The sequence below is a fragment of the Columba livia genome, chromosome 1 (genome assembly GCF_036013475.1).
Source record: "Columba livia isolate bColLiv1 breed racing homer chromosome 1, bColLiv1.pat.W.v2, whole genome shotgun sequence".
Classification (NCBI taxonomy): domain Eukaryota; kingdom Metazoa; phylum Chordata; class Aves; order Columbiformes; family Columbidae; genus Columba; species Columba livia.
The window spans coordinates 70,343,585-70,371,423 of NC_088602.1; the positions used below are offsets into that span (position 1 = coordinate 70,343,585).

The 27,839-nt window shown below is 40.3% G+C and overlaps 1 long non-coding RNA gene across 1 annotated transcript in view; it reads right to left on the reverse strand.

Moving 5' to 3' along the window:
* The window catches only part of LOC110364736 (uncharacterized), a 66,864-nt gene extending 48,574 nt beyond the window's left edge, over positions 1-18,290 (reverse strand). Inside the window, exons 1-2 of the long non-coding RNA XR_010472284.1 lie at positions 18,228-18,290; positions 15,908-15,997 (exon numbers count right to left, since the gene is read on the reverse strand). This is a non-coding gene — a long non-coding RNA (uncharacterized LOC110364736). The remainder of the gene's footprint in view (positions 1-15,907; positions 15,998-18,227) is intronic.
* Positions 18,291-27,839: the final 9,549 nt, after the last annotated feature.

A 27,839-nucleotide genomic window follows, 5' to 3' on the forward strand; every position in this document is an offset into this window, starting at 1 on the left:
CCCTTTGGATGTTCTAAAATATGCCAAGAATTGATGCAACCTCAATGCTGTCTCAGGAGGAGGAGAACAGAAAGATACCCCCTCCCCGTACCACACTGGCTCCTGTACTGCTCTTCATTAGCCATGGGGTTTGGCTTCAAATCCATATGGGAAATTCCAGCCAGAAATGCAGGTGTGTCCTGATGTATCTGACTCTGCTAAAATTGGGAAACTATCAATTTAACAGGTAGTGACACTTAAGGTGGACTGGTGATTTGCAACCATAGGGATCCAAAAGCTTTTGCAAGGTACATAGACTCAAACAATCCTTCGTGTGGTGTTACTTTCTCCAATAAGGGCCAAAGTCTCAAAAGCTCAATTGATCCTTAAAATAGAAATTAGAATCACTCATAGAATGAAGAATCTTTTCCCATAACTGAGCCAATTCAAGTGAAATGACAGTATCTTCAAATATTTCTTTTAAACTTTTAACTTCTGTATCATACAGCCTAAAAAATCTCTTCTGTGTGAGGAAATGAGACTTGTGCTTTTGTCTGATATGCCTTTGATGGTGGCATTCAAAACCCTGTTCTAAAGATCAATAGCAAGGCTGATTAAGGATATAGCAGTCTGTGTTTGATTTTTGTGAGAAAAAGGAAATTTTCTAGACTTGAATGGGTATTTCTGCCACTATTGAACAAAGGAACATTGCCAACATTGTCTCCTGTGCACCGCAAGCACAGATGGGAATGCCACCTTAATGCTGAGGGTAGAACACAAATCACTCAGAAGTAACAGCTCCAGAAACATTATGCACCCCCCCAGATTTTTCTACTGCCAGTGCAGTCACAGGTTGGTGTGGCAAGTTATTCAAAACCCACTGCTTTCAAAACACACTGACATTGTCTTGTTTCCATGTTTAGTCTGACTGAAAGCTCTTGTCCACGGTGAACAGTGATGCTTTTTGGTACAAGAACAACCACAAAAGAACACCTTTTCCTTCTGTCCACACACACACAAGCAAGAGACACAAGTAGAAAACCCTCGGGAAAGAAGAGCAAACTCTACTGTGTAACCTGCTTGCCCAAAGGGTGCAAGGTCAGTAAGCCTTCCTTGCAGCTTGTCAGTCCCTCTGTAGAGGGAACAAAAGAGATTCTGGGAAAGAGAATTGCTGAGAGTGAGGATTTCACCCAAATTTCAATAAGGAACTCGGCTAGGTAGTGGTGCTCATTACTATGCATTTGCTTCTAGAATTTCACCACAGGAAAAAGCAATACATCAGTCCACTGGTAAGTTCCTTCACAGTACAACACTTCTAAAGGGCTAAATTTTATATTCATTGAACATGTCTGTAATCAGAAAATGGAGATAGCGCCAGCAACTAATGATGCAAAGGTATGTCCAGCAAGAGCATCTACATGCAATAAGGACAGATCAGGTAGCTCCACTGTGCCCTTGCAAAGGTGAGCACATGCAGATGAAGGACAGCAAAATACAACTTCTCAGACCCTGAAACCTTAGCTGCCTCTATTCTATAAGTATGCAGACACCAGCAGTTCATCAAGTTGTAAGGACACCTACCCACCCATACAGTTAAACTGTGAAAATTACCCACTCATTTGATTTAAAAAAACATCTATCAGACAGGTTTCTCAATGCCCTTTTTTGCCATCCTTTTTTTGTTGCAGGTACTTTGTCTGTGTGAGCTGATCTTTTCGGGACTACTGTCCCATGGAACTAAGTACCTTCTTTTGAAGGACTGTAAGAAAGCTCACCACAAGCCTCACTTCCCATCTAAGATTCCTCTTACTGTAATCACGTAGCCATAACACAATCTATAGGACCCACCACCACCTGAGACAAAGCTGTACATGGGTCACATAACAGGGCTGAAAGTGAGACATCAAAACCCCAAAGGAGCAGAGAACAAAGCAGCAGAAAGCCATAGAGTGTTACATGATTTACATGAGGAAGCAAGAAAGATGCAGCTCGTGTCCCCATTTTTCAGCCCTCACCAGTATATGTATGGCTGCTCCCTGCAGCAGCAGCACAGCCACAGATGTGACTGTCTCTGGTCCTTGGGAAGACAGCCAGCACATGCTTAGGAAACATAGTCCTGAGAAAATCCCAAAGGGAGAAAACAAACAAACAAACAAACAAACACAAACAAACGCCACCCCACAAACAAACAAAAATCCCACACAATGCACTTCCCATAAGTGCTGGCTAGAAAAGAAACTGAATTATAAACGAAGCCACCATTAATATTCTTTGTTAATAAGCAGGCATGCAAGGAAATGCCTGACTTCTAACATAAATTTTTCTTCTTAACCCAGATTGCTGTGGATTTTGACAAACTGCCTAGCTCAAAACTGATTAGATCATTTCTCTTTTTATTACAGGAATGCTTTGTGCTTCTTGAACTGTATATCCACTGAGATCTACATTTTCACAAGTTCAAACTTCCCAGAAAATAACCTGCTTCAAGTAATTCATGCACAATTTCTGCCTCACCAATATGCCACCCTGCACTCTTGCTTCACAGCACAACCTTGTTGATACGCATCGACTTCTAAAAGCAGAAGCAACTATTTATGGCACATGAGCTCTCATGCAGACCCCTCTGTACCACTCTAGCTACCAAGTGAATGGTGACAAAAGGTAAACATTAGAAAGTAATGAGACAACTGGCAAAGCCATAAGCAACAGTTTGAGAAAGATCTTTTTCATTTGCATGCATCTGACCTCACCGGTATTCACACCTGATTAACATCAACTGCCATGGTCAACACTTAATTCACACAGAAAGCTGCTGCTAGTTTCACTTCATTAATATTGATGTCTGAACTCTGTAGCTACAGTGGATTACTATTAATAGCTATTTATGGCCAGTGATTTGCACAGAGCACACCCGTCTAATGCTGGGAGCCCGGTGATGAATCTTTGGTAACAATTCACAAGCTGTCCACCTCTGCAGCTAAGCAATAAGCTGCTTTACCTCATCTCTTGCACTACCACCACTCACGCTTGTCCTACCACAGGTGCAACATGTTTGCACATGTAAAACTTGGGCTTCTTTCACACTTCTGGGTAGGGTGGGAAGTTGCAAGAGACTAATGTTTCTTCTTTGACAAAAAATGGCAGGGGAGGTGAGAAAATCTAGATGGTAGCAGCAAAGGTCAAGCCTGTAAAACACGCAAGTGTGATACATCTTATTACTCTAGGCCTCTGGTTCAGACAGACACCTAGAAGTCCAGCTCCTCTCAGATGTCTAAGAAGCAAAATTCCACTTTGCCTCTGCATTTACAGGTGGCAGCTAGTGAAGTTTTATGAAGGGTACAAAGCCCTTAACCTCCTCCTCCATCAGTGAGTAGGGTTGTAAATTTAACTTCATACACGTGCTGATGTGTTAGGCTGCTTTAAGGCCACAGCACCCAGTACTTTTCAGGGTCAACTCGACATGGAACATGAAGCATCTCCAGTCCACCACTGGACAAGGCTTCCATAAGCAATCTGGCCCTGGATGACTAAGAAAGAAATTACGTGACAGCGAAGGTGAGAGCAGGTTTTGTACCAAATCAGTTCTGTTGGTTTCCAGCTATCATTACTCACTTCAGGGGACACTGGCAGTGTCCCACGCAGCACTCTACAGCTCACAAGTGGAAAAAGTGAACCGGTTCCCTTCATATCTATGCCAGAAACCACCTCTCCTGGGCCAGCAACTGCTGCTTTGCTGCTGGTTGCACCTCCAGCAAACTGCTGGGCTATTTCTCATGCAGCTGGCTTGATAAATTCTAAATAACTACAGCTTAGTGGGCAGGATTACTGCCCAGTCTCAGCACCTTCTTCTTTTATTTTAGTTTACTTTCTCCCCCAAAACTGGGCAACTCAGAGATGCTGACAGGAGATGTTTCAGATGCTGAAACAGAGAGGGGAAAACTTGAGCTTCTGGCACAAACAAGGTGCCTGAGAGAATGGAATCTCTAGGAAGCTTTACAGATCTTCAGGTTATTACTTTTCTCTTGCCTTCCTCACACCATCTCCCAGATGCAGAAAATCCTCAGCCATGGGCTCATAACATAATAAGCTTCCACTAGGTTTAAATATATTTTCTCAAATTAACAATAGCCAAAAATAAGACCATTTTCCCTTAAGAACACATTTTCTTCCTTCAATGCTAAAAATATTGAATTGATTTTCCAGTGAAAAAGTATCTTTCTTTTCTAGTACATAAGCTCATCATATCTTTGTTATTTAGGACAGGAGACACTACACAAATTGAGCAAGTTGGTATCATTTCACCTGGTTCCTAAAGCTTGAAGACAGAAAAATCACTGTATTCGAAATTGCTTGACTTTTCAGAAGACTACCATTTTCCCTATTAGCTTGCAGTGCCATCATCACCACTTTGTGATATGTATACAAGCCCAAACCAAACAAAATTTCAGCCTCTTCAAGATTTTGCAGTTTTAAAACTGCTTTTAGCTTGGACTTAGTGACCGTTGCTTCAGCCATCCAAATCTTCAAAATGCACCAGGTCTTTGTACTTTTTAAAAATTTAAAAGAATATTTTAAAATTCCCATGTCAATGATTTTTGCTCTCCTACTCTATACGTAAGAGTCCCTCATTGTTACAACATTGTTAAGAAAATCTAAAGGAGGAAAACAGCATGGATTTTTACAGAAACACTATTTGAATTATGTTGAGAAACAAAATCCTGATAACCTCACCCCCTTGGCATGTATTTTATAGATATGGAAACAGCTTTTTCAACTCATGTGCAATGGTGTGAGAAAACACATAAGCACACATACTTAGAGATTAAAATAGTCAAGTTAGCATTCTTCAGTCTAGAAGGTTTGCTAGACCTCAATAATCAAATTTCACTAAATAGAAGGTATAAATTATTTAGAAGGAAATAGACATACTTCTAGATAGAGCACTGAAGAAGGAAGCTCCTTGTGGCCATAATGGTTGATGGTGGTAGCAATTAGAAACTAAAATTGTGGTCTACAGGAAATTTCAACTTTCTAAAATTTATTTTTCTTCTGAATCTGAAAGAAAAAATGTTTTTGTCATGAAATCTAAATTGACTCTCTCTGGGCTTTTAAAAAAGTTCTGTTTTGATCCAATTTAGAAGTTTTTCCTATGTTTTTATAATTTTATAATACAATGCAAAATACATTGTAAACAAAGACAAATGTCTAGGCAAACAAGACACAGTCTAATTGATAGTTGGTTTTCAATTTCTCTACATGCAATTGCACTGAAAATGGCATGTCCCCATACAAAATCTGTGTTTCAGTGAAACAGAATTTTCCTACAGGAAAATGTCTTTTCAGTTAATTTTTCCAGAGTCTCAGTTCCTTTCTTGATACCCATCTTGGATGACAAGGCAAGTAATTTACTGCATGCAAGCCTGAAAAAGTGTGGGCTGAATTCTGTCTTCTTGTTTCTTTCTGTTCACAGGAGGAGAGCTGCTTCAGAATAAGAAGCCAGAATTAACTCTCCACCATATCACAAGCAACGAAATCTGGTTTCCTATCATCTTTTATCTTATGGTTGGATTCTCTTGTGTCTGAGAATGTGAAAATGGACTGAAGAGTTTCCTGCTGTTTCCCTGTCTGTATCACATAAACTCTCTGGTGTCTCATAGAAAATGGGAAATGTTGCAACCTTTCCCTCAGTGGAAATAGTAATTGAGTCTCTTTCCTGTATTTAGTCTTCTATTTCCCTAACATGTTTAGGGAATTTGAATCTTTTGGACCTCTAGTGCTTTGTCATATTTGGTTGAAAGTGCTCTGATATTATTAGGCAGGCACATAGATACAGATGCATGATGTGGTCACAAAATCATAATCTCGTAAGAACACAAGATAAAAAGAAAATTGCAATAGCTACCTGTATGGGTGATTGCTAGAAAGATCTCTTTTGCAGCTGCATTCATGTAAGGAACTGCCTGTGTTATCAGGTAATTAGCAATCTGATGAGCAATTCACATATAAAAAGTGTTACCTAAATCCCAACATCACTATAGCTAAGAACAGGGTGATAATTACAGCTAAGATCGCCTGAATACTTTCATACCTAGTTTGGGAGATTATTATTTTTTTCCCCAAACACTCATACCTCCACTTCTTAGTCCAACACTAGTCTCTTTGCTCCAGTGTATTCAACCTCAGTGAGATCACTGATGCAATCTATTTTCTCCTTGCTGTCTGCCTGGAGCCTTCTGGAAGACTCAATTAAAGGAATTCAGCTACTGAGGGGTTTGCTGTGTTGGGTGCAGCAGAGAGCTATACATTTGGATTTACACAGAGCTTTCACTTTCACTGATAATAAAAAATGAGAACAGAGAAAACATAGCAATTGTAAAATGTTACCTGCACCCTACCTTTCCAAAATAATACCTTTGAGCCTTTTTCTCAGAGGATAGTGCATTGCTCAGTATATAAAGGTCATTTGCATTACAACCATAACAGGAAATGAAATAACCTTAACATACAAATCAGGAATACATCCAGTATGCAAATCAACACCTTTATGAACTGCAATAATGCGCAACAAGCAAATCAGTACTGTTACAAACCATCTTTTAATTCTTTCTATATTCTCTTAGCATCAACAGATAAACAGGGCTTGAAGATCTTGCTAATTGCCCCATACAGTATCAGAGACAGTATATGCATATTATTAAAAAAAACCCACATAGTTACCACGTACACTATTTAACCTCACAGATGCTGCTGGATTCTGAATTCAGTCTTGTGTAAATTAGAAATTAACCTAACCATGTAGAGGTACTCAACCTCACAGTGGTGTAAAGCTGGTGGAAACAACATCCTCACAGAACCCACATCCCTTGCTAATACCATTCACAATTTATAAATAAAACTATCAAAACATAGTAACTTGGTAAAACCAAATGCAGTGGTCATGAGCCATCTTTACAGTGTTTCATCAAGCACTGAAGCCTTTCGCATTGCCACACAAAATTCAGACTACAGATTTATTAGATTTCTGCCACGTGCCCGAGGTACCGTGAGCCAGCAGCTGGTCAGTAACTGACCACACAGAGGATTTTAGTGGTAAAAAGTCAAGAGTCCCACAACTTCTGCCCAGGTAGGGCCAGACTTCCCTCCAGTGGTCTTTCACTTACTGGTGTTTGCTGAGAATTTGGGCATGCACACAAACTCTTTCTGTGGAGCAAACGCATGACAAGGTCCTATCCTCTGCTCAGCCGGTTATATGTCACATCACTTAATTAATGCCAGTGCCAGCTGTTGGTATGAAAAGTGTTCCTATTGGGAAAACTTAGGAAAAGCTGATATTTCTCTGTTTACCTATAGTATGAAAGCTTCACACAGAAACAATGGGCCTTGGAAATGAAGTCGTGCAAGCTTCTGGAGACTTAGATTACTCTCCTAAATTCACAGTTTGGAGTCAGTTCTTGAACCAGGCTTTCTCCCTATGAACAACTTGGAGCTCATGTTTCTGAGAAAATGCCTGCATTTTTGTGACCATCCCTTTTTCATGAATGCTTCTTTGGTGTATACATACAAAACATACGCAACTATCACTCAGACTTAGCCTTTCCCTTACTGATTTTCTCCATCATTAGCAAGCCGACTCAAAGCTTTGGCATTGCTTAGCAAAAAGGCATGCCTGAAGACAAAGAGGTACAAGTAGGGACAACAGTGTCACGTTTAGGGTTACTTCATCATAATGGGTCTTCTAAGAGGGGCACTGGCTTTCCCTCAAGCGGTCTGTCAGATCTGTTCTGAGTCCTGGTGAAGTGCCTGGCGGTGGCCGAAACTCACCTGCAAAATCATGCTGGGGCATTAAAGCTGGCCAACCGATCGGTTTTTCATCAACATAGAAAGAAAACAATACTTTGTAAGGTCCCATCTACGAAGCTCAGTGGAAGTTTAGAGGTCAATTAAATAAATATAGTTCATCTACATTTGGAAATGAGGGAAGGGAGTGGTTTGATAATTGATCTTAAAGCCAGTTTTAGCAATCTCAAGGAAACCATATATGTGATTAACTCTTTCTTACAATCTAGAAGTAGTTGGAGAAAGACACGCAACTGTATTTCAGTATTTTTTTAACGAAAAGGCGACGCATACATAGAGCTGGTATCTCATGCTTTCACCTACTGTAATTTTGCAATTACATAAAGAAAAAAACCACACAACATACTCAATCCTGATTCTGTAAACATCTGACCGTTTGATCAAACGTCTGTCAGCTGACTTCCCCAAATCGTTGTGCGCTCTGCAAACTTGTAAAACACCAATAGAAAGGCTTGCCCATCTCCTTTCAAATATAATGTGTAGAAAATATTTCAGTACTGTCAGGCAGTGTGTGATGTCTGCATGTGGGTATTTCAGACTCAAAACACTACTTGGCCAAAGGCCCAAGAGAAGGAGTTAGTTATCCCCCTGTCTAAAAAGCCCTATTTCCTCTATCATGGGAAAAGCAAAGGGGGAGATCATTTTCAGAGAACAGTAAACTTTCGTGATGACTTCCCAAGGTTATAATTATTATTCTATGGCTCACTTTTAATTATTTTGAGTAAACATATTGATTTTTATCTTTTTCGTACCATAACTTTTCAATACATGTTATATTATAAAGTAATGTGTCAATCTGAGGCCTAACCTCCAACACCAAGGACAGATAACACTGGCACTGTTCATTTTAAGCGTCTTAAGTGGTTCAAAAGGTTTAATATAGAGAAGATTGTGAAAATACTGAGGCTAAACACTTAAGAGACACTGGGGAAGAACCAGGAACTGTGACCTTTTGGATGTCTGACTTTGCAGACAAAGCTGTTTCAGTGGTTTTCTTTCCTTTCACACCTTTGGTTTTTGATTGGTTTGTTTAGGGCTTTTTTTGTTGGTCTGTTTTGGTGGTTTTTTTGGTCTGCTTCAGTCTGAAATTCTAATTAAGACGAGCTTCCCAAATGCTACTGCTCAAAGCTCACAGGAGAGCCTCCCAAGAACTCCTCAGATATCACACAGCACCAGTTTTATGTGTAGCATGAAAGCAAGCTTATACAACATCCTGCAGCTAATGGCAGCTATTCGAGACTCCTTTACAGATACAATGACCCTCAGTAACCTTGTATTCTATCACTTGGTATCAATGCCCTTCTCAGAGCCGACAGGAAGCATTGCTGAGCAATTCTGGGTGAGTCAGTTTTACTTCTCTATTTTAATGTTTTATTATGAGTTTTGCTTATATGTCTCAGCTCAGCCCCTGAGTCTTGATGCCCAGCTCCTCCCCGAGCAAATTTTTACTGCCTCCTTCCACAGTTTACTTATTAAAAAGCTCACAATATTTTATCTCCTTACCTAGAAAACACACCTGAAAGCAACATAGCTAGCCTAGAAGAGCTAAAGAAAACATAGCAGTGAAGTCGCGGCTTAAATATTCAAATAATCTCCTTCTTGCCTTGTTTCCCTGGCTGCCTTGAACTTCCTTCTATTAAATGGAGAATGCTCTTTCTGAGCAGTTCCTGCACTGAAAACCCCCCAGCCACCTGGGAAGTGCAGCTGCCGATGTCAGTCACTGTGCACATTAAGCTCCTCAGGTTGCCTTCTCTGTCCTACAGTCACCCCAAACACTGTCCTACATGTTCTCCTACTAAGGCCAAACACTTGGTAGTCAGGTTTGCAGATATGACCCAGCTACTTCCAGAGATTACAACACCAATGTACCAAGGCTGAAATTTTCTTGTCAAAACAAGAATGAAACTCCAAGAAATTTGGAGGATATATTGCACAGACACAGAGTATTTGGAGAAAATCTCACGGGTATCACCTCAGAAACTTGAGCTTTTGCTAGCTGGCAGAGGAAATCAAAATGCCAGTGAGGATGAGATGACACAAACAGAAACAACCACAGCAACTCTCAATACATTTATTTCTCGCTGATAATTTCGATGAGGATGATCTAATTGCCATTTTGGTGCATTTTATTGAAAAGAGGATTCCACAGCATGCTAAGCAACCTTGGCTTTTACATATTAAGGCCTAGCACTTTTCTCTAGCTAAGCTTCACTGAAATCCACTGAGTTTTACCACAATTTAAGTGCATTACTGGCCAGCACGAGAATGTTTAGCACTTCTTTCTTTTAAAGATGCAAATTTATACTTACCTGCTATTTATAGGTCATCTTTCTTAGCTTGGCAATGACCAACAAGAAAGTAATAAAGACAGGAAGTAGAAATTGCCATTCATTCAGTATAAATACTTTGTAGAGCTACAGCTTCACCATTCCCTTTCTTCAGATAAATAATATGAAGTAGTGTAAGCAATGACAGTGGATGATTGGAAAGAGAATCCCTCAAAGTCCAGGATGACTGAAAGATACCACAAGTGATGACATATTTTCTTTTAAATCCCCTTAATCTATTTGCAGACATTTCTGTTTGTGCTGGCTTAACAGCAGCTTACTGAAAGCAATGAGATACATAAAACATCTGTGCAAGTAATGAGACTACCACACAGGCTAAAATACTGGTACTGTTGTATACCTATACATAAACCAAATATAGTAACGTGCACAGTTTTTATGCAGATGTGCTTCTGATCCATCGATGTTTGTGAGGTTTTAATTTAAATCAGACATGTTCACACTTAAAACCTGAAGAACAAGAGAGTGGAAATTTCTAGCACACCGGGTTACAATGCAACAACAGATGCCTTTATCGAAGTATGGCTCCCCATAGGAATGTTTGGATTCATGAGGCAAGAACTGTGTCTTAACAGTTCCTGAAATAGCTAAGGATTTACCCCAAAATGCTGGATATTGAGGAAGGTCAGATCACACTGGAAAAGCCCTGATTTGTGTTCTATTTTGCATTTTTTAAAGTACTGTATCCCTTTTGCTGAGCTCCTGTAGGTGGTAGTGTTGGTATAATACGTTACAAAAAAATTACTGAGGCTTCTTGGGACACTGCTCAACCTCCAGAAGACTTCATTCTTTCAGGCATGTTGGCTTACTGCCAGGTTATGCTTCCTCTAAAGATGGTACTCCTTGTTCTTAGGGCCTATAAACAAATAATTAAATTATATTAATATCTGTATTTGCTCAAGAAACAATAACACCTGTGGCATCAGAACGGGTAAGGAGATTAATATAAGCTGACTCTATAACCAAGGCAGCCTCCATTGATCCTGGTATTCTTGAAATTTAGCTTGGCTTTCTTAAAATGGTGAACAAATAATGTCTTTTTCTAACTTTGTCCTCTACATTTGGTTAAACAAAAACCCGCAAGAAGTTGTGTCACCTAGATTTCCTATGGCTTTTTGTCAAAAAGTGAAAAAAAGAGAGATTTTTAAATTAAGAATTTGTTGGTTTGTTGAAAAACAGAAAAACAAAAGGGCTTTACTCAAAAGCAGATACAACTGGTTTTAATGGAAAAGATAACTGTCAAACTGATAGTTTTGTTCTTTGCTCAGGTAACTCCATTTACTGGATGTCAAGTCAAACATACAGAAAATACCTTTCTGTAGAAAATTAAAAGCCTCCATTTCTACTTAATAACACCATAAAAGTGCTTTTCAATAATTGTAAGTGTGCCAAACACAACTAAGCTCCAAGTCCAGGTTACAAAAATAATAAGAAATGTTCTTTCAGAGGGTAGGTAACAACTGGTGATGCAAACAACTGCCATACAGATGGAAAAGGGCTTCAAAAATTCCTTATCTCCTTGGCAAGAGGAGCCCCAACAAGAAAATCTCTCTGATAATAAACCAGCCTGAAAAAGCCCTCACAAAACTCTATCAGCCCTAATGAAACCCATTCAACCTGTTTCAATGTGAATGACAAAGGCCCAAAACACAACAAAAATAACATTATTGAAAAGTGTTTGAAACATGTGAAACTGCTGTAAGCTAGTACTACGGTTAGCTAGCATTTATTTTAACTTCAGAAGAAAACTCTGCCATTTCGCTGCACTTGAGGGACAGCATAATTGATGCACCCCTCAGCTACTGTTGTGCTTAGGCAGTATGAAAGCTGTTTAGTCAGATACAGCGTCACTTAGAAAGATTTTGTGTAACTGATAAGAAAGCCAGTATTTAAAAGGAGAAAAAAAAATTAAAGACAATAACACTTAGAGGTAAGGGCCATGTTTTTTCATCCTTGTTTTCGGTCTGTGGCATAGAAGGTGCCTGCTCTGTAACAGAGTGGGTCAGAGAGGAAGCGTTTGGAAAGCAGCAATCCAGGAGAGCAAACAACAGCACCTGCAGCTGAGATGCGGCTTCACTGCGAGAATCTGAATTTAACTCAGTGCAGTTCTCTGGGTTGCTCGTGTCACACTCAGTGATCCTCCAAGGCAGCAGCATCAAAGCAAATGCCATTTCATGTCCACCCTAGATTGGGCTGCCATTGGTGAGTCCAGCAAGGGCAACAGGCTGCTGCACCTGTATTTCTTTACCTGAGTGGTCTCCGTTGCTTGCTCTCCTTAGCAGTGCAAGTGCTAGTGGCTGCTTCATCTCAGCAATGACTTGTTCCAGCTAAAGTTGTGTTTTAATTTAGCAGGGAAATCCATTTAGTTGCCTTCCTCCCCCGCTTTCTGGGTGAATTCAACTGAACAGTTAAATGTCAAACACGGTAAAGATGGGGCAGTTCCACTGAGGGGCAGAAAAAAATCAAATGTCTTAGTTGCACAAGAGTAGGCTGGCAACTGTCTGTTAAAAATCCCGTGCAGTAAATTTAGAGCTGCTCTTTCCCCCTGCTAATTAAATCAGCTGTTTGTCAGCATAATGTCTGTGCCAGAATAGTACAAGAAGAAAGAAATGCCCTCAGAAACATTTCCATGAGATCAGGAGATCACAGGACAAAAATGAAGACACAGCTGAATAACTACAGGAAGTAGTAAATCATTATTTTAGGCAGTACTAAGCAACTGCTAGATTTCCAAAACTCTGCTTCACACAGAAAAGGACTGCAGTGTGTCCCTTGTAGCTCACCTATGGTTTTGAAATACCTAGTCCTTGTGCCTTATCTGTAAGAGCAAAGCACAAAGAATGCAAATCTGAAAGGAAAATGAGCTTAAATGTTAGAATGAGGCACATATCACTGCCTGCCCACCCCTTCAAATAAAGTTCAGTACTGATTTTTTTGCAACTTTTGCCTACATAACAAAAGGAAGTATGACACTCCCCCTGCTTAGATGTGCCGTAATCCTCATTTTAAATATGAAGTTGTGGTATACAAAACCTTATCCTCTTTAATCAATAGCTAAACCCTGATTGGTGGTAATTCAAAATAATCTCTCTCTGACAGAGGGTTTTCATAGTGAATACGAAATAATTCAGTGTAGTGCTCAGAGACCTGACACAGACACCACAAATAGTATTTCATAGCTGAGCCATCTGAGCCATGGGGTCTTACCTACCCTTTTGCATTACTGGCAGAGCTCCCCCACCAGAAGCAGAAAAGAGGAGTAGGAGAAATGTTATTCTGTGCTTACCCTGAAGGTTATTGATACAGTAAGTTTCACAAGCCCAAGCTCAAATCTACAAAACGGAGTCTCCTGAGGTGAATTGCTGTTAAGGAAATACTAAAGAGTCTCTGCTGGAAGAGCAAGATGTAGATTGCCATTCCTTGAGATCCATTGCAATGAATTCCCTTCACTCTAGACTGACATACTGCGTAGGAAAGACTATAAAACACATGGCTGTCACTATTAGTACTGAACTGCCGGATCTCCAAGACTCTCTGGGAAGCCTTAGCCTATACATTACAAGTAAAACATTCAGCAAATCCTCTTTCATAACCTTAGTCTTCTAAAGAAACAAATTAAAAGATAGTTCAAATATAAGCCAAACAAATCACTTGAAATCTGAACTAAAGAAAACTGTGCTTCTATCACAAAAGCTGTTAGACATTTACCATTATCTTTCTGTTTCATTAAGTTCATTCTGTCTTAGGAAGCATTAGATTATGTGTAATTCTAAGAATAGAAGAACAACAGGAAAATAATATCCACAGATACACTCATGCATTCCCAGTTGTAATTTGTTCTGGCCTCCCTTATTCCCCTCTGGATATTTTTCCAGGAACTTGAAGATGAGTGGTTACTACTCATGGAAACACTGAGCTTCTGTTATTTCCAGAAATACTCACAGACTGTGTGCAGAAGGACATTGTGCCTAAAGAAGGCAATATGCTAATAATATCAAAAAGTATTAAACATATGTGCAGGTAAGGAAGAGGCTCAACTACAGAGTGGATGACCACAAGATTTACTGAACAAATAATCCATCCTCATTCATTTGCAAATACAATAAACAAATTGCTTCTTACAAATTGAGCGGATAACTATTAGCAGGATTACTTACAGAGAATTAAATTGGGGGGCGGGGAAGAGGAAGCTGGGTGGAGAAAGGAAAAACAAAAAAAAACAAACCACAGCATAAGCAGAGCTACCTAGGTAGAAAAAAGTTTCCAGCAGACAATTTTCATAACCAATTGCCCGCTTGCTAAACAAGTGGTGCGTACTTCATACATATTCATTTGGCCACAAACGCATTGCGTGACAAATATAATCAAGTCTAGGAAAGAGAGAATGCAAGAGTTGAAAGAAGTAATGGAACTAGTAAAGGAAAACAAATCACTTCATCTCTGGTTTGCTGGTTTGAATCCAATCCATATTCATAGACATGAAGTTGTAACCCTCCAGTGCCTGACTGTGAACTGGCCCATGTGAAATGAGTTGGCAGACTTTCTCCTGTCTTACTAAATACTAAATACTCAGCAACTTCTTCCTTTCCTCCTCTTTTTCACACATGTGTAGACCCTTCTCAAAAATGGAGGTAGTATTGGCAATCAAAAAAAAGACAGACCAAAGCTTGTGAGTGCCTGTATATAACTGACTTCTGAGCTCTTACACATCATGAATGCAATAAATAGAAACAGCACAGCAAAATATATCCACAACCACTGTGTGTCTTCCTCAAGGATGTAGTTTGTTTCTTACTACAGAACTTACTTGCCTGGTCTGACCATCATTTTTCTGTCACTACAGAATTACTGTCGTGCTTTGAATGCTAGTGTCTGGCCAGCTTCCGATTAAGAATCCAAAATAATAATAATCTCTCAATTTCAGAAGCATTAAGGCGAAAAAGCTGAACTAGAGATAGATGTCATGCTCTCCCATGCACAAAAGTGAAAAAAAAGTTATGTCTTATATTGGAAAGATTTAGAACTTGTCCGACAAAAAGACTGTTATAATTTTGCATGGAAAGTGTGAAATGAGCAATATTTATTTTTTTTTCCCCACAAGAAAGTAAAGTGTTAACTGGCTACAGTTTTCATAAGCTTTGTGAACACATTTGTTGGGCTTGGATCCAGTTTTGAAATAGCTACAAATTAATATGATTTGGCACCAATATTTTGTAAAGTCATAAGACATGTACAAATCTCATTCGTTGCAAAAAATCATTCAAGATTATTTTATTTAAATGGCACCTATAGTATAAAACCTGAAAGTTCGATGTTAAAGACACCTTCTAAGTAGTCAGAATTTGCCTCCATGACCTGTGAGCCACGAAAGCTCTACATGAGCTCTAGTTATGACCCAGTTTTCATGACTTTTGAGCACTAAATAGCAGAGCACACTTAGTGCTACTAGCTCTCGTCATTTCAGCCTTGACTAATACTTCGTCAGAGGCAGTAAGCTACAGTTTCAATATAACTCACTGTTTCATGGCACATTGGAACGAATTTCTAAGATCTGTTTTCAAAGAGGATCTAGAATTAGGAACAACCACTTGCAAAACCAAGCTTCCCAGTTTCTTGATACAATAAAACAACAGGAATGGTAAATTGCACTTGCATTCTGCCTAGTCCCACCTGCTTGCAAAGTGGGCCTTCTGGGCATGCTGGGAGAACAAACAGAAACGAACCTCGCTCTTCCAGTAACGGCTGAACTGAATCCACTCAGTTGAACGTCAAGTTGTTTTCTCTTGCTGTGTCTTCTCTCAGCATGGTCCTTTCTGTGGAGGAGAAGGCCCAAATGAATTGGTGGTGTATCTAATGAATATACAAGTACAAGCAACTGCCAATTACCAACCACACAAAGTCTCGGTAATTTGGAAAGCAATTCGGCCCCAAAGCATTTGGATTACGTTCCACTAAATGCTGTTCGATAGTAAGATTCATCTGGCTGAAGAGCAATGATTCCGGTAGCAGGGACATGGGTGCTTCAGGGTATTTGGGGGTTTTGTGGTTTTGTTTTGTTTTGGGTTTTATTCAGGTCCATCATTAGAGTCTGTCTTGAGGTTCACCCTGCTCCTTCAGATGCAGAAGCCCCTGGTGAGCTTCAGAGTTGCCAGAAAGGTAACAGCTCAGAGTCCGTCTCCCCTCCAAATCCTTCTGTTTAGGCCAAGCACAGGCCCCAGCACCAACAGCTTCCTCCACTCCCTCCTTCTTTCCTGAAGAGGAAATGTAGATGCAGCCTGAAAACTAAAGAGCCAGTTGCAAAATTATTTGGTCTACAACAGCAATATCTGAGCAGCCCATGGAAACCAAGTCAGTACAGGTCACTTCTGTAGAGCCCTCATAATCAATTTTTAAAGTATCGTACAATTGATGGTAGCCGAAACTAAGATGCCAACAGAACCTATATGGACTAAAGACAGTCTTACAAGTGCTCTCACGCACCAGTAGTTTCTAAACTGGTTTAGCCACATCAGTAGCACCTTCACACTGGTAGTGGCTGGCCTTGTTTACAGAGGGTTATCACTTCTAAGGCAACAGCTGAATTCGACCGCTTGTAGGCCTCTTCCCACAGACCTCTCATTGTGTGGGTGTGGAGGACTCGGAGGTGCAGAAGCTGGAAGGACTGACAACACCAGTGAGTGACGTCTGTGGGGACAATTAAAACTTTACACACAGACTACACAGGACAGTCTCTCACTGCTCCCTTACTTGTACCAGCACGTTTCTGCTCACAGAGGGCTGCAAGAGCTGCGTATAGCGTCAAGATATAAATACGTTAAAATGATTGCTCCATCACCTGATATCACAGGAAACATTCAGCCTAATTGTATAGATTCAAGTGCTTTGAAATGAGCCACCAGGGGTTGTGTGGCTAAGAAGAACCCACATGCCAAGCCTTTTCAGTTTTTTTCCTTTCTTTTTTTTTTTCCTCCACTCCTTTTATTGTCTTTAGCATACATATGTTTAGCTGCCTGAGTCTGTGCCTTGTGGAAAGTGGCTGAAGCAGGGTGAAGCCTCACCAACCAAGAGAGACAGAAAGCCTGTGTGCGGAAGGGCGAGATGAGCTGCGAAGGTGTCAAATTTGCACCCAGAGCTGAAACACGTTAGACTGAAGATGGCAGGCTTGGTGGGGAACATTGAAAAGCCTGACTGTCACATTGCCCTTGCAATGAGTGAGGAGACATTTTTCTATTAACTGAGGTGCGGCAGATCTCAAAAGTAGTCTTGCCGTTTGAAATATATGGAACAACACTGATATACCCTGGCTTTAATACTGAACTGAAAATGGTTGTAGCTCATCCTCCAAAAATGCAGTGAGTGCAGTTAGAGGATCAGAAGGCAGCACAGCTCTGCTGGAAGAGTTGAGGAACTTCCTGAGTACTTTTGTGTAAAATAAACAAAAAGCTTTCCAGGAAGTTCTGAGTAATCACCCGACGTCGTGCGTAACTCAACAGCTACAGAGGGAAGAAACTATCCTGAGATGGAGAGACAAAGATTTAAATAAACAAGAAAATGCACCAGCCTGCTTGAGGAAATTAAGAAAGAACAGACTGAAACGTGCCCCAGGAATTTTAGCAAAGAGCGACTAATCCAGTGAGATTCATGAGAGAACTCCAAACAATGAAGGAAATTCAAGAGTTCGTAAAGACAGCCTACTGATTCCCCACAGAAGATTTCCTCTGGTGCAAAACACCAGATGAGCCTTCCCTCCCCTCCAGAGTTTAAAGTTCTCCCTGTCTCATGTGGGCCTCTTACTGCTTTCTCCAACTAAACCAGTTTCTGTCTTTGGAGACATTAGGAATATCTATATTTTCTGCAAGAGACCACTGTGTCTCTAAACCCCATAACACAGAAGAATTAAGAGACCTTGCAATCTACATGGTTTTGACAGGGATTCCATCCCCACCCACAGACATCAAACCAACTCCTGATAGCAGTGCTACTCTCTGAGCAGTTTTTCCACTTAAACCAAATTAACCAGAGATAACAATGCTATGAACTTACCAGTCAGGCAATTCTGTTTTTCAGTCTTTGGATTCTGCTGCACTAGGAGGCTTCAAAGGGACTAATAAAGAGAGATTGGAAGGAAAAAAAAAAAAAAAAAAAAAGAAGAAATTAGCAGATCCAGATAAAATTAGCTTTTCCATGGCTACAAATGGACACTGTGGGAATCTTAACACTGAATATCTCGCTAATTTAATTACAAGTACAATGTGGATTTTGGTATTTATTTTATGTATAGGCATGTATATAAATACATACAAACAAGTGTCTATTCATGTGCTACAGCTGTCTCCTCAGTTCTTAATACTGGCTGTCTTTATAGCTGTGTAAATACCTCTACACACAGAGGAAATAGAATTAAAACCCTGGAAATTCAAAGGGGGCCACAGGCATACACACATACACCACTGCACCACCCCATTACAGGTCCCTGCTCTTGTTCTGTCATTCCATAAATCATAATAGCAATGCGGTATGTTAGCAATAGTTTTAGTGTTACAGATGCCACAGAATCTAGTCTGTCCTGAAGTAGTCTCTACCATTCTCCCTTGGCTATCAATAATTTCATGTAGACCCCACGGCAGAAACCATAACTAATGCCATATATAGACCACCATTCACTGGGTTGCCCTGCAAAAGATTTGTCATGCTTGAAGTTACTTTTGCCTTGTGTGAAACAAAAAAACGAGTGCACACCATGTTTCTGAGATAACATTCTTTAACCTTTCATATCATCACAGAAGTATTTCAGTGGTTTCTTACATCCAACTCAGTCCTCTGAAGGATCAGAAGAAGAGAGGAAAGAAAAATTAGATTACAAAGAGGAATTCAAACAGTAGTGTTCTGGGCCTGTTAGAAAGTTAAAAATAAGTATTTGTGTTTGTGTAGATGTCTAAAAATACCTTTTTTATATTTTAAAGTGGTAAAGCACACTACTGATTTTTTTTTTTTAATCAGTCTATACAATTTTTTAAGCTAAACTGATTCTGAAGTGTTCATTGTCCCTTGTTCAAGAGTGTCAGCAAACACAGTTTTTGAGTGGACTGTGGGACTTGTTTATTTTTAGACTTTTAAAGTGAGGATTGCAAACAGATGCAGGGATGACTACCCCATCCCCCACCTTTCCTGTAAAAGAAAAAATAAACAACCAAGGTTGATGATTTCTTTAGAGCAAACACCAAAACACTCTAGACAATAGGACTTTTATTTCAGACTCCTAACCAGGGCCAAGCTTGCCATCTGAAAAACATTCAGTCTTGATGTGTTCAGGAGGAGGAAAGGACAGCTGTGTGTCAGCATCAATCTTCCCTGTGAAAACACAAACCTAATTCTGTGCCCTTTGATCTGATGGTGATAAACAGTAGAATGACTCAAGACACCACTTTTTTCCGCTATAGCTTCAAAAAAAATGAAGCAGAAAATAGTTACAACCTGCATGAATACCAACACCTTAGCAGACACAAGCCATTGCTAAATGTTACACTGGTTTTTCTGTCCTGTTTCTGCAGTTGCATTTGGGCTTACGTTCATACAAACACCTTCCTTTTGTACAGGTCAGATTCCAGTCACAGGAGTCATCCTGGGGAAAATAAACTCCAAATTGAAAGTTTGGCCTGATTTTGATCCTACAAATGCTGGTATAATGTAAGAGAGTGATCAAACGTATCGAAGTTGCTCCAGTGCAAAACCAGAGTCTGACTGGACATAATTTCCATCAATTCCTACGTCTTCTGGCTTATGCCACTAATTTGACAAACTGGCTGCTGGCCAGGTACTCAAAACAATGCTTGAAGTTACAAGTAAAGAAACATTGATATTATCATCCTATTATTATTGATATTATCATTTTTAAGGAATTTAAACAAATATAATGCATTTTATTATTAATATATTTCTGTATAATACATTGCTGTATAATACATTCACTGCTGATACAGCAAATTGGAGAAACTTCACTGAAACGGACTGAAAAACAATGCCAAGATAATTACTTTCCTCCTCTCCACCAACACCTGTGATGCCACCATCAGAACAGAATACAACCCACCAACAGCAAATAGCTACCAAGAGGCATGCAGGAAAGAGGAGCTCATGGCATGAGCCCAGCATTAGAGGGACTTCAAGCTACACTCAATGTCAGGGCAAAGCAAGAAAATACTATTCACAGGGTGACCCTGGGAATCCCTGACTTCTACTGCATCTTCATGTGAAAATGAGAATGAGCCGGGGTACTGTCCTGGTCTAAGCACCACTAATATACACCTTCCTTGAACAAAGCAGTCACATGGTTATTCTTGGGAATGGAGACTGAGGCAGTCTCTGAAGAACCCATTCATCAAAGCTTTTGATAGTGTAAAAAACACTTTTATTTTCATCTGGAAAATCCATCATTCAAAGATCACGAAGGATTCCTGTATAGTAATTATGCATTGCAATACCTGTGTGAACTGCAAGGCATGACTATGTACATTTTACAAGTTGAAAACAAGATCCAGAGAAGATGAAGACAACATTCTCAAAAATGTCTACTAATTTTGGAGACCTTGGGGATTAGCAGGTATTGTAACTGCAAATCTATCCATAAGTGAAGCATGTGGTGATTTGGTACCTTTGCGCCAATAGCAGCTTTAAACATTCACAACACTTCCAGGAAAAAAGACCAAGATTTTTCAGATGTTGAGACCTTCATAATGAATGGACGTTCTTTGAAGTGTTAACCTTATGACTGGGCTAACCATGTATGTTGAGTCACTAACAGAGTTGGAAATTAAATTTCTGGGTCCTCACTGCTTAGGAAACCAAAGAGTTGTGCTTCCCCTGCTCACCCCCTTTGGTAGCCATATGGATTTTATCTGTCATCTAAGCTGACCAGCCCTACAACCCAGCAGCTGACTTCTAGCAAGCAGACAAACTTTGACACCACATTAGAAATTGGGTCCATAGTTTTGTCATTCTGATTTAGTGTGTTCATATGGAATGTGGATGGCTATAGAATGTTGATAATCCACACAATATTGTTCTGCTCCTTCTCAAATGTGTTTTGTGCCTCTCAAGTATATTTTTTAAAAGTCTGTGCACAGGTAAGTGCATGTCTGCAACACACCAGTTCCAATGACTGGCTTGGCCTTTTCACTTCTATCACCTTAGACATCCCTTTCTGTCAGACCTATGAAGAAGGCTGTGAATAGGGTAGAAACACAGAGGTTGGTAGAGTCCCCCATAGCCAAAGAAAAATACCATTACATAAAATGCATTAAATTAAATTAAAATGCCATTAAATAAAATGCTGCTACAGCCTGCACAAGAAAAAGTTTCCTATTAATTCCTAAAAAATGAGCTTGCAGGTGTTAGATTTAATGGGCACCTTTGCCAGAGCATGAGTGGCAAACACAACCTGCAGCAATAATGAACATGTCCACAATCCATTAGGAAGGAATGGGCAAGGTTTATTGGTTTTCAGCTTGTGTTCAGTTCCTTTTTAACTATGCACACTAAGTTAAGGCCAAATTTATTAGGACAGTGTGAGAATTTTGTATAATGAGTAAGTACTCCACAGATTATTTCTTCACATAAATGAGTCCAACCCTGATGAAAACAAACTGTGACAACTGTGCTGTATGCTCTGGAAAAAAAGAAAAAAAGTCTAGGACAAAGCATGTTAAGAAAAATAGGACACCTGATAACACAAGCAGAAGCAATGACTCTACCCTGACAAAATCTGAGTACATACTGGAAGACCAGAAGCATGCAAACTAATTCTACCTAAGAGACCTCTCTATCATATACTGGCCATTTATACAGGGCCAGCTCCTGAAAAATGTTTTTCGATTGATATTTACCCTGAAAATCAGAGTAGTGCTCCACTGCACAAGAAGTATTTCAACGGCAAACAGTTAGCGAAGGGCCTCCCTGTCTACCCATATCATTTGAAAAGAGGAAAATGCTGCTTCCGTCCGCACTTCTTGGCCTCTACTTCATTTCCACTTGAGCCTCAGGCCTCAAGGCTTCAAAGGCACAGAGCAGTTTCTCAAAGGGCAGCCAGCACCAGTCTATTAGGGTGAAGCTTATAACTAGTGGTAAGGTGGATTTACCTAACGGGAAAAATCCCATGTGCAGAACTACTTTCATCACCTGTGGTTCTGCTGGAGGGGAAGGTTTGCCAGGGAAACATCTGAACTCTGGGCATGAGAGGCAGGTGGAGAATTCCTTTATAGGGAGTGGGAGGAAAGCCGAAACTAAAGTTGAGTGAAAGCTGTCCCTGTAGGAGACAGACCTATCTCTACCATACTGGTCCTGGGAGGGATGGAAGGCACATGGTGTGGGGAGGAATAGCAACAGCAGAGCTGAGAGGGTCCTGGCTGCTCTCCTTGGCCATGCTGGGGCCAGCCTCTGCAAGTCACAGCTCTGCAAGTCACACACAGCTCATCCATCACACCAGATCTCGTGACTTGTGTTAAACAGAATTTTGTCACTAGTGTCACCAAGCTGCGTTAGTCCTGAAACAGAACTTTTCCTACTGAGGGGCTTGTTACAGTCTTCACTGTGAGTTTCTCTGAGTGACCTTTCATCCAAAACAGATGAAGTCAAATTCAGTTTAACAGCTGACAAAAATCACAGCCTGCAGCAGGGTGGCTGCAATGGCACCAAGCAACAGAATAGCAGGATGACATGGTATGATCGCACCCTCATTTATTTTTTCCACTGCAAAACTAAAATCTCACCCTACACTTCAAATATGAAACATTGCTCCCCCACTGCCCTGCGTGTTCCCTTATTATTTACACAAATCTTGTGAAAAGCCTCACCAAAAGATCAGAATTTGTTAATTAATTGTAATCTGGTGGTATTTTGTGTCTTGTCTGTGCAAACATCAACAGCTACACAAGGCAACTGGGCTTCCAGAGTCCTGAGCTTAATTTTATACATCTCATCCATGATCCTGCCTGCTTTGCTGCTGGCTTCTAGAATTCACCATCTGCTTCTAAAGTGGTAAACAGAATTTGAAAAGTGAAACAAACCAAGAGATGCTGCAGCTTGGAGTCTGTATGTGTACTGTATCACTGACCAAGCTTTTTTCCCCTTCCTACAGCACTATCTACCTTTATTACGTGCTTCGCATGACTAAAAGCATAAGAACAACTCTGTCAGGTGGGTGAGGGGCAAGAAAGATTTAATCATCCTTGGTCCAGTCATTTTGAATCTAACACTATGATGAAGAAGCAGCTGAGATGCATCTTGTATGCATTTTCCACGCTCAGTAGCGTGAATAAACTCATTATAATTATACACAAAACTGCAAAATCCGTTTTTGTTGTTTAAAATGTACAGTTAAAAATAAGCATTCAACCAGTTCTAAGAGCAGGGGATGTTGTATCAATCTCAAATGGAGTTTCTTATTTTGCACCAGAACAGAGGTACCATTTTACCAAGCATGCTTGAAGACTCCCTTTCCGCAGACTAGATGTGTAGAGTAAATCTGACAGACCATCTCAGAAAGTCAGCAACATTTAGAGTTATCATCTACATTTAAATAATGGATCACATCCAGAAATGTAAACAACAGTTTTAGAGATGTGTGTAGCAATCTTCATTTCACATTACGGGAAACAGAAATGCAGCGACGTGAAGTCACTTGCTGAAGGTCACCCAGCACGTTAGCTGCATCCCCTCCCACTCATCTCTTTGATCACACTGGAGCACAGCTAAACAACAGTCCAGGTCACAGTGCCTGACCTATTTGAATATTCGCCTACTAGAACACATGCTTCAACTGAGGCATTTGGGATCTGGGACCTCAGGACAAGCAATATCTCTCTTGACAGGAAGCACCAGGGAGGGGGAGCGAAGCGACCTCGGCTCTAGTCCAGGCTTCTCAGCCTGTTGCTCATCAACTTGCTTAACATCCTGTCGCCACCAGCGTCCTTCAGAACCCACCGTTACCTTCAGTGGGCCAGGTCTGCGCCAGTCATCTGCTGCATACATGCATTGGTACTTTTCTATCCTCACATAACACTTTCAAACTGGAGCACAGAGCACAAGCTACTACTACCTTGGAACCAACAAATGAAACTATTTCAGCTAGGTAGAAAAGAAAATCATCCATACAGATATGGATGGCGTAAGTCTATTTCCATATACAAGTACCACCTAAACCCCTTAGCAATAGCTAAGTTAGTCTTCTTCCACAGCTGTATTTTACACACTGTGAATTTCTGTTACAATAATATAATATGATAAATTCCCAGCCAGGTAAACTAATGGAGTGGTAACTTGCTAAAATAGTTTATTTCTACACTGTTACCCAGTTCTACTAATATTATATTTCATTGCTTCCTCAGTGATGCTTAGATTGGCATCTTTCTGAGGCAGCAACAATCTTTTTGTATGTCAATGTTTCTGCGCCCAGACTGGGCCATACTTTACTATTATCTAGTCAAGTATGATAGGAAATTGTCAAACATGTCAGTTGTCCAAAGGGCCAAAATGAAAGTAGAACAGAGTACAAGTCAGTAATTTAGATTGAGGAATACACACGTGGCTGCATCCAACTAGCTTTGATTTCTTTTCTGACTTAAAAAAAATTATAACAAGGGGCAGATGCTCTGCCAAGGATACAATTATTTTCACCATCTGAGGATCTGACTCAGGAGAAGAAATTTAATAAGCCAGGTTTGAAGCCAATACATCACAGGCACCATTACTCCACAGAAACATGGCCATGCGGTGACCCTGCTCTTGTCTGTACACTGAGAACTATTATCATGAAAGTCTGCCAGAAGAATATAATAAGAATAATGTACCTATCCACTGGGTTTTGTCAATGCTTAAATTATTTTCTGGCTACTTTCTTGCCCTTCCTACATGTAAAAATTTTGAAATATGAATGTTTTGGTTCTTGAATTTTGTGTGTGTGCTTGTTGAAACTGAAAAAATAAATTGTCAGGGCATTATGGCTCTAGATCCTTGTAAAGCTGGTATTTCTTTTACTGACTGAGAGTCAGAGCGGTGTTGAGAAAATACAGATGCTAACATTAAATGCTTATTGCTGAAAGTCTGCTATATATCCTTCCTGTCATAACTGCCCAACTGAATGAGTTTTCCTACAGATGAGGGAGACTAAACCCTTAAAATACAGCTCAAAAGAGGCTACTTCAAGATATTTTCTAATGGCCTATAATGTGATTAGAATTATGCACATGCCACTTCCCTCATGATGTTGTCCTTTCCGAGGAAAACCATCAGGAAGTCCTTTCATTCATTAGGAATCTTCTAGCAGACCACAGCATTTGTTTGTTAACCCCTCAGGATGTTCCAGGAAGAGATTATCAGTATTTATGGTCCAGTTATGATCTTTCATAATCCAGCAAACAAATGAAAAATGAGAAAGGGTAGCTGGCTGCCTGCTATCATTGAGGACCTTTTTGTCAAAAGGTACAAAAAGACGGACCAGCATAATAAGGCAGGGGAAGAATGTTTCCGATAAATTCAACAACTGGACCTGCAATTAGGGTAGCTCAACTTCACATCTATTCTCGTTTCTTCACAAAAATTCAATTCTGATACAAACTTAAATACAAGATCTCTGTTGCACTCAACTCACTCTGACCCTTCTCACTGTCTTTGTTCAACAGTGTTGTCTTATTTGGTCACTGAGGCTTTCCTGATCCAATACGGTCCTTGGCAGGACCAGCTGTGCTTGCCTCCCTACTCTTTGTTATTTGCCTTTGGCAAATTTGTAATTCCCAAGATACTTTCTTCACCTTAAACATCCCACAAGACATTTTTAGGGACTTCTTCTTTTGTTTTGGCAGGGGTGAGCTTTTCTGGGTTTGTTTTGCTTTTGATTTTTTAAAAGCCTAAGGCTGAAATAAACGAGGGTAAGTCTCTCCAGGGTGGCACCTGCCAACAACACTTGATGCTCTGGGATCACAGAGCAACCCACAAGTGAGACACAAGTGGTTGAATCTCAAGTTTTGCTCTGGGCGGTGGTGCATTCTGGGTTCCATCAGGCAGAGTTCCACCTTGTCCGTTCTGTCACCCATACCCCCTGTCTGAAGACAGCACCTGTGCCTACTGGCTGAGGCCACCAGAGTTCAGGAAAACTGCCAGCACTCCTGTCAAGTAAGGTGAGTTTTAGTGCCTGCAGTTCAGGAGATGGATTTGAGAGGAAAAATCTCTATAAACTATCTTAAGAGAATTCTCAGTTCTTCTGTGTCCCTGAAAGTCATCACTCAGCACAGGAAGCCTGAGAGACGCATTGCCTTATGAGGGGACTGTCTCTTTCTTATCGATGATCACACCATCACAGTGTGTCTGCCGCAAGTTTGTGAGTGGAAATTGCACAAGCATGACATAAATCACCTCAGATTTCCTAGCAATAATGTGACCCCAAGGCAACATATTCAGTAAATTAAAATTAAATTACATGATAGCCTGATGCGACTTCAGCAGACCCCATGTCAGACCTAGCCTGAGGGAGGAATGTGCCTTCTAGCTTTTCCATAACAACTGCCTTTTTACAGTGAGTTAATTATCTACAGATACGGTGTGTTTCGAAGACATAAAACAAGACCAGCTGATTTCAAAGAAACTTTAAAACAGACCTGAAAACGCATCTCTAAAGCCCAACTTATATTGATGCACAGTATATAAGTCTAGGTGACACCACTGCTTATAGTAGCCATGAAAGGACACAAAGGATGGTACTATAAAGACTCTCAGGATGGTCGTATTACCTAGATGAGAGCTCACAAATGAACAGTGACATTCAAAAATACTCCCAATTATGTTCGCAGGAAGTGTACACCCCATTTGCCTTCATTCCCAACAGTGTGTTGGGGCTGCCCAAGACTCTGCACTCCACCAGGCAGAGCTCCCACCTTCCAAAGCAGTGTGCAGGGTTTTATGTTTGCATCTTTACGCTACAGAGACGGATGGGGAACTTAATCGACTGGTCATTAAAGATGAGCTTCTGATAAGCCTGCTGCTACTCAATTATCCCATTAGAACGGAGATTATGAATCTGGACAGAGGATTTAAAATCATAAGCAGTGCTGTGTCTCTACAAACAGTCAAAATCAGACTCCCATAACTTCAGCTGATTTAGGTCAGAATGCTACTTTTGATCCTGAGCACTACAAAGTAAGTTCTGCTCTTTGTAAATGCATACCCAACAACCCTTGAAGACCACAAACTTCTTGTGGAGTAAAATCAAGGGCAAAGAAAGTTAGGACTTTCAAGCTTTCAAATGTGGGCATTCAGTTCATTTCCATATCTGGTTTCTGAAACCAGGTCAGAGCTTCCTGAAAAGTAGAGGTCAGCTGTAATACAGACATGGGGACTGAGTTGTGGAACTGAGACTTGCATGCAAAGTCTGCCCACAGCACTGTTCCTCTTCTCATGCTTGCAGCTGGGCATAAAAAACTCCACCAAAAAAAAGCCCTCAGAAAACAAAGGATCATAACTTCATATGCTGACATTCCTTTTTTTTTTTTTTCCCTATGATAGCTGACAGAGCCCCAAGAGAATGTGTATCTTCTAATTATTTTGGGTGGTGTGGTAGTTTATAAAAAGGTGAAATGCTGGGGAAAAATAAATAAGGTTCACCTTCCT